This window comes from Myotis daubentonii, chromosome 3 (assembly GCF_963259705.1).
Source record: "Myotis daubentonii chromosome 3, mMyoDau2.1, whole genome shotgun sequence".
Lineage (NCBI taxonomy): Eukaryota > Metazoa > Chordata > Mammalia > Chiroptera > Vespertilionidae > Myotis > Myotis daubentonii.
Genome location: NC_081842.1, coordinates 208,006,065 through 208,014,577, shown reverse-complemented (window position 1 = coordinate 208,014,577; position 8,513 = coordinate 208,006,065).

Genomic DNA, 8,513 nt, shown 5'->3' with positions numbered 1-8,513 from the left:
CAGTCCTCCTTTAGTGCCTCCAGCGGCAGGCCTTGCCCTGGGCTCCTGGGACACCGAGCTGAACAAGACCCAGTGTCTGTCCCAGAAGAGCTCGCCATTGAAGGTGAACAGAGAACCGATACGCATTCTGGTGCTCACACTGATAGAGGATGTGCACAGCTCAGACAGCAGGCAAGGAGCAGCTGACTCTGCCCTAGGCAGTCCTGGGGGGCTTCCTTGAGGTGGCATCACTGGAGTAGAACCTTGAAGGACTCTCTTAAGAGACTGTCCATGAAGCAGGGACAACCTCATGAACATGCGCACCTGAGGCCAGGCTCTGTTCTAACTTCTTACTCCCAGACAAGGAACGTGGTCTCAGTCTGACCTTGGGGAGAGCCAGGGCTTTGGAGGCAGACAGGCTGGGGCTAAATCCCCCCTCTGACACTTGCTAGCGGTAGGATATTAATATTCATAATGACAGTAATAATGCATGGATGGATAGACAGGTGAATGAATAAATGGAGGGCTATAGACCCAGAGCTCTTTAAATCCTCTGCCCAGAACACAGCCAGTCCCAGAGCCAGGGCTAGGGCCGAGCAGGCATTCATTCATTCATTCATTCACTCACTCACTCACTTATGAGGCAGGTATTTGTTGAGCCAGGCCTTGTTTTAGGTGCTGGGAATGCAGAGGTGAACAAAAGAAGCCGGAGTCCCTGCCATCCATTCTAGAGAGCAGAGATAAGCTGCTATCATTCAAGGAAATGTACATGTATCCAGTCTTGAGAGTTGCTCTAGAGAAAGATCGAGTGGGATGAGGAAGATGGAGGGGCCCAGGGAGGAAGAGAGATGTATTTTTCAATGGAAGAGTCAGGGACGCTCACAGGCAACCCGGAGGAGGGGAGGGAGGAGCCTGCAGGCACCTGGAGAGAGAGGCAAAGGGAGCAGGCAGCAGGGAGCTGGCCAGGGCTGTGAGTTGGCCAGGCTGCCAGTGCCTGGAAGGGTGTTTGGGCTTCATCACGCAGGTCTTGTTGGCCTGTTAGGATCTGGGCCCTTGATCAGAGTGAAGTGGGAGCCACAGGAGAGCTGCGGGGAGAGGGGTTTGGGATAGGGCAGATGTGGCAGCTGCCGTGCTGTGGGCCAACTGCAGGGAACACAGGGACAAAGAGGGCGGCCAGCCGGGCTCTCGCAGCGTCCAGGCAAGACAGCGTGGTGGGTGTAGCAATGCGGGTGGTGAATTCTGGATCTATGTTGAAGTTAGAGCTCACAGACGTGCTGAGATTGGATGTGGGGTACAGGGGAGAGAGAGGAGCTAAGATGGCCCCAGAGTTTTGACCTCAGCAGCTGGAAGCATGGGGTCTCCATGGACGGGGATGGGCAAGGCAGTGAGAAGACGTCCCTGTGGAGATGGCAGGCTGACTGCACAGTACCCCCCCTCCCATGCTCCCCACACCACGGGGATGCTAACACAAGAGTAAAGGGTTTCTTCCAGTGTCTGAGGGTATGAGTCCGGAAGGATGGGGAGAGTGGGAGAGGAAACCACAACATTTCAGAATGAAGGAAAATGAATCAGGAACAATAATCCCCCAAAAAACTCAGGGATTTGTCACATCAGGTACCCCTGGAAGTTGTGGTAAAGGGCAGTTCCAATAAAGGGGATTCTTCGAGCTGCTTAAGGAGCTCCTCCCACCCCAGATCTCAGACACCTCTAGACTAGGGAGCGCCAGGCAGGGAGCTGGCAGGGGGCAGGCGATGTCGAGGCCCCAACCGTCTCCCTCCCATCGCTCAGGCCTCTGAGCCAGGCTCTGCCCCTCCAGGCAGGCGGCTGGAAGAGCTTTCTCTGAGAACCAGGAGGGATCGGGGGAAGAGACCTAGAGAGACCCTGGAGATACCAGCCCTGGGGTTTTCCACCGAACCGAACAGCGCTGCCAGGTCCCCCTGCGAAGAAGCACCGCCCCCCGACCCGCCCTTGTGCTCAGACTCCCAGTCAGCTCCCACTTTCCTATTTGTAAATGTGCAGATAACTGAGCTCACCAGCCACCAGAGGAATGCCTCTGACCTGAAAGAGAACAATGCAACAAACAGGAAACGCCAACGTGGAGCTAACAGAATAGCAAGGAATAGAGAAACCCGCCAATATCCTCAGATATTGGCATGCACCTAAGACATGCACAGGTGACATTCAAATAAGACTCTCGTTTTCCAGACACACAGCACAAAATAGAAAGGCTTTTAAAATTCAAAATGCAATGGCAAAATTAACCAGGAAAAATTGGAACATAAGGTTTAGCTTTTCCAGAGTGACAGATAAAGAAAACCAGAGATGCCCTAGCCGGTTTGGCTCAGTGGATAGAGCATAGGCCTGTGGACCAAAGGGTCCCGGGTTCAATTCCAGTCAAGGGCACCTACCTTGGTTGCAAGCTCCTCCCTGGCCCGGACTCTGGACACGGCCCTGGACACGGCTCATGCAGGAGGCAAGCAATCAATGTGTTTCTCTCACATCGATGTTTCGCTCTGTCTTGCCTGTCTTTTCCACTCTCCCTTAAAAAATCAATGGGAAAATATCCTCACTAAAGATTAACAAAAAAGGAAGGAAGGAAGGGAGGAAGGAAGGAAGGAAGGATGGAAGAAAGGAAGGAAGGAAAGAAGGAAGGAAGGAAGGAAGAAAATTGGAGAGAAAAGAAACGGTTTTTTAATATAGGATTTTTCCAGGAGTTCCTTTCTCAAATAATATGGAACTCTAGAAAGAGCATTAAAAATGTAGGTGGTGGGGTCATCAATAAAAATAATTCAAAAGCGCTTCACAGACCCCAAAAATCGCTGTTAGGTTTTAAGGACTCACGGAGGGCACCGCGCGGTACATAATAATAGACGAACATCAGGCACATCATCGTGAAATGTCACCAGGCTGGGAGCTGAGAGAAGGCGCTCTCCGCTTCCAGACTGAAAAAACAAGGAAATAGAATAGCTTCCTTCTCCCTGGAAGCCAGAGGCAAGAGAGCAAAGCCTCCCGGTGTTCTGCAGGGAAATGGTTCCCAGCCTGGCATTCTGTACTTAGACTGACAGCTGCCCAGGGGCGAGCAGAATGAAGACATGTTCAGGTGTGCAAAGTTTCATCAATGGACACCCCAAGGGTCTTTTCTCAGGACCCACTGAGGGATGTGCTCCACCAAAACAAAGGAATAGCCAGGAAAGGGAGCCGGGATGCAGGAAGTTGAAGGCCCAGCACAACAGAGCACCCCCGGAGTCCTCCCACTGATGGTGGAGGAGTCCAGGGTGACACTGGGCACCAGGGGTAGCAACCACCGATCTCCAACGTAACCCGAGGACCCACTGTATTGGAATTTCTCATCTTGCCCAGCTTACTGCTACAGAGGCTACGTTCTGGGCAGTGGGGAGTGCAGCTTAGAGATGGGAACTCCTTTCTTCCCAGCCCCACCAGTGGGATGGAGGCCCCGCCTTGTATGTGGTTGTGCTGAGAAATACTGGGCCCCAGTCACCATCACCCTGGCTCTCTCATCAACAGAGCTGCCATGCCAGGAGGGCAAGCTGAGAGAACCCGAGGCTGACCCCACTCCCGAGTGCCCAGCGCCTACAGCAGGGCTGTCGCTCAGGGCAGCGTGCCATTGCCCCCACTCCCAGCTCCAGAGCCCTGGCTGCCATCTTGCCCGAGGGGAGAGACAGACCACAGAAGAGAGAGTTCCCAAACAGAGTCTCCAAAGAACTGAATTCATTCGCAACACAATTTGGGGAAGTTAGAGATTGAGAGTGCTCTCAGAAGCAGCAGGGGTTTTGGTGGAAAGCTATGTAGAGGAGACTGGTGGGTTCCTGAGACAAAAGGTAAACCATAAACGGACCCGTTTATCAGAGAGAACCAGGGAAGGAGGCAGGTAAGAGGAGCCCTCTCGGGGTCAGAGCAAACCTCAAGCAGTGATCTCAAAAACTATGTCCACCAAGGAGGCCAGCATTGCCACCATATGTTATTTCAGAAGCCCAATTTCCAACAAGAGAAAATGTATAAGACATGCATAGAAACAAGAAATTTTGGCCCACACACAAGAAAAATAGCAAGCAACAGAACCGCCCGTGAGAGGCACCAGATGTCAGCTTTAACAAAGAATTCTAAGTAGCTATTATAAATATTTTCAAATAACTCCAAAAAGCCATGCTGGTCAGTGGGAATGTAAAACGGGGCAGCCTCTGTGGCGAACATTCTTGCAGATCCTCAAAAGTTGAAGCATAAAGCTACCCCATGGCCCAGCAATTCCACTCCCAGGTATAGTGCACCCAAGAGAAATGAAAGCATAGGGCCACACACAAACGTCACCATGAATGTTCAGAGCAGCATGATTCACAATAGCCCAAAGGTGAAAACAACCCACATGTCCGTCACTGGTGAACGGATGGACAAAATGTGGCATATTTGTCCAACGGAATATTATTCAGCCATAAAAAAGCAACAAAGGATTGAGATAGGCTACAACAGAGATGAGCCTTGAACACATACGCGCAGTGAAAGGAGCCAGTCACAAAAGAGCACATACTACATGACCCATTTATAGAAAATGTACAAAATGGGCAAATATGTAGAAACAGAAAGTCTCTATGTGGTTGCCCAGGGCTGGGGCAATGGGAGGCCTGGGATAGCTAAAGGATACAGGACGTTTTATGAGGTGATGAAAATGCTCTAAAATTGATTGTGGTGATAGTCACACAACTACGTGGTATACCAACAACCACTAATCGTACACTTTAAATGGTGAATTGGAGGGTATATGAATTATCCTATCTAATAATAGACAAACATGGTAATTAACCGTACCTTCGCTACGCCTTCCGCTAATCAGCAAGATATGCAAATTAACCGCCAACAAAGATGGTGGTTAATTTGCATACATAGGCACAAAGCAGTGGAGCGAAGACTGAAGGCGGTTCCGGCCGGAGCAAAGGCCTGGGTCCCGGGTGCCGGAGGAAAACCAGTGCCAGCAGCCAGGGGGAGGGAAGGCGTATTGCCTGAATCTTTTCGTGCAACAGGCCTCTAGTCCTATATAATAAACCCTAATTGACCGAAAGGCAGAACGACCAGTCACTATGACGTGCACTGACCACCAGGGGGCAGACACTCAATGCAGGAGCTGCCCCCTTCACTCCCTCCACCACCACTCAACCAGAAGCCAGGCTCACAGCTGGCGAGTGCAATGGCCGTGGCTGGTGGGAGCCTCTCCCACCTCCACTGCAAGTGGACGGTAAGGTGAGAGGGGTCCCGGACTGCGAGAGGGCACAGGCCCGGCTGAGTGACCCCCCACCCACCACCACCAGTGCATGAAATTCTGTGCACCAGGCCTCTAGTATCTTAATAAAACTGCTACCCCAAAAATCAAATAACTAACCAAAAAATGACCATTCAAGAAGTAGCAATGCAAGCATGCTATTTAGAAACATGAATATAAACACCAAAATAATCAGCTAAAAGAAATCAAAGTAGATAGTTGCCTCTCTGGGGTCAGGGAAATGGAGAGAGGTCAAGGGACAGCTGACTTTATAATAAATTTTGTAGAACTGTTTAATTTTTAACACTATGTGCATGTATAACTTTGATGAGAACGAAAACTTTTTGAACTGAAAAGTAAAACCTCTGGTCTTGAGGCCTAAAGCATCTAAGTTTGGAGGAGAAAGGGTGGCTGTAGGGAGAGGAAGGGAAAGGGGAGGGAGGGATGTTGACAGGTACCTTAGACTCCCTCCCACAGAATCAAAAGCTTGTGCATTTGGCCAAGGGCTGGAGTCTGGCCCCAGCGGGGACACAAGGCCTGGCCTGGCCCTGCCCACAGCCCCGCAGGTCTGGGCCTCTCGCTCAAGGGAGAATCCCTGAGACTCTGTGACACTAGGACGAGCCCATTGCTGTCAGGGCTGACGCTGGCCCAGATCCACGGGCATTTATTGAACACCTACTGTATACCAGACACCTCCACAATGTCCTCTCCTAACGCTCTCAAGGACCCCGGGAAGCGGGTGGCTTGGTCCCCATGTTCATGTTCAGATGAAGAACCCAAGACTCAGGGCGGTTTCGCTCTCAGGTCTGGCTGCATGCACGTCCAGTTCTCTTTCCCTACAGGGTTTCCCAGTGCAGGCGAGGAGGCAGGGAAGACCATAGCTGAGCCCGGCTTCCTCCCGATGCTGGATTCTCAGCTTCTGCTTCCGGGTGTGTTGCAGTGAGAAGCCCGAATTCATCATGAGCTGGGAAGGCTCGACCCCACATTGATGGCTCGACAAGCTTGGGCCCCGGAGCTGCGGGCAGCAGTGGCTCAAAACAGGCTGGCCAGCCCCCTCTCCTCCCAGAGCCCCTAGCAGCCCAGGCCTCGATGGCTCAGCCCCTCACCGCTCACCTCTGTTGGGACCACCCAGATGTTGAACATGACTTGCTGGCTACCCGTGGGCCTCTGGTGCCAGTTATGGCCGCCCCACATCAAACCCCAGGAGAAAGAACCAGCACCAACCTCCTGCTCTGGGAGAAACCTTAGTGTCGTTTAGCCCTCACTGTACAAACGGGAGACAGCACCCTCGACGACAAAGGGACTTGCTCAGGGTCACGCAGCAAGTTGGTGGCAAAGCCAGCTCTCTAGCCAAAACTTTGCCCACGGTGCCTTTCCTGCTGCCCCTTCACTAACAGGTGAGTGAGCGCCAGCGCCCTCCTGCTGCCCACGGCAACACCCCACCCTGAACATGCCCCCGGATTACTTTCTGCTGCTCTTCCATCCAATCGCAGCGCCAGGAGAAAAGTTACTTACTCGCACTAAAAAGTAAGCGGCTGATCAGTGCCCATTTTCCCCCAAATTTTAAAAATATCTCAGAATTCCTGTCCTCGTGACACGCAGCTGTCCCACAATAATTGCCTTGATGACAACAGGGAAAGGTGGCAGTGGGTCCACGACCATCAGCAGCCGTCCCAACAGAGGTGAGCGGTGAGGGGCTAAGCCATTGAGTGATTGGGCTGCTAGGGGCTCTGGGAGGAGAGGGGGCTGGCCAGCCTGTTTTGAGCCACTGCTGCCCGCAGCTCCGGGGCCCAAGCTTGTCGAGCCATCAATGTGAGGTGGAGCCTTCCCAGCTCATGATGAATTCGGGCTTCTCACTGCAACACATCGGGAAGCAGAAGGCGGGCGGCTTTGGGTTCAGACAGACCTGGGGTCCAATTCTGAAACTGACACTGAGTGACCGTGTGATCTTGGGAAAGTCACTCAACTTTTCCAGGCCTCAGTTTCTTCATCCGTAAAGTGGGGCCACACTACCCACCTCTCGGGGATGTGGCAAGGATGAAGGGGAGACAATGCATGTGGAGTGAGCACCTGACTGTCTGGGTAGGACCGTTAGAGAGAAAGGAGGAAGGAGCCAGAAAAGGAGGGAACATATGCAGACAGGTTTTGCTTTTTTTCCTATAACATTCAGACTTGCCTCTCCAGCTAGACTGGGAGCTCCCTGATGCTGAAAACACAACTTCCCCACTTCTGAACCTCACCCAACCACACCCCCATGCCAGGCACAGGGCTTACAGCATAGTAGGGGCTCAATAAAACGTTTGTCTCCCTGCCCATGGATGCAGAGACCAGTGTGACATGCACAGACCTTGGCTGTGGCACCAGCAAACCTCCTCTGTGGCAAGGAGCTCAGAGCAGCTTTTCCCAGGGGCTCTTGGAGGTGGTCAGGACCAACTCTCCCCATTGCAGGTGGGTAGACTGAGGCAACGAGTCGTGCAAGGGCTCTCCTCAGGCCACAGCCTAGACACCAGGGTCCTCACTCTCGTCCTCCCTCTGGCCGCCGGGAGGCCGGCTCCGCCTCTGGTCCCCCTTCTGTCCACATGTGAACCCCACAGAGCTGACGCCACCCGCAGGATGCTCTCCCAGGGCCTGTTTTATTTTCAGATGCTCTGAGGCTGTTGGGTAAACAGAGAGACCCACATTCCTATTCAAACATGTTGCCATCACTTTGAAATGCCCATCTCTTCCCTGTCACACACAGGCCACTGGGCCTTCTAGTTCGCCTTCCTGCTGCTCCGTCCGCACCTGCACCCTTACCGCCCAGGCAGCCGGCCCTGCCCGCTCCCCAGCCCCTCTCCCACCTCATTCCTTCTCACCCAAGCCTCCGCCACGCGCGGGGCCGGCTGCGGTGCCTGGGATCTCGTTCCTCCTCCCTCCCAGCCTTTGCATGTGCTGTCCTTCGGCCTGGAGGGCCCTTTCCCAGTCCTCCCCCTGGGCCGGACCTACGCGTCCTTTAGAGCTCAGCCGAGGCCAGAGCCCGCAGGGCTCTCCGACCTGCATTCCGCGGCACCCAGAACTTTTCTTTTGTGACACATTACACACATTTATAATGACCTAAGCATTTACCATTTAAAAATAGCTTCAATTATATTTAATCACTTCATCCTTGACAGGTTGAAAGCTTCGTGAGGAAAAGCCCTGTGGCTACCTTGCTTCCGGTTGTCTTTCAGTGCCTAGCAGAGCCCCTAGCACCGAACATTTCTTGACTGTCTGTCCTACTAAGGCA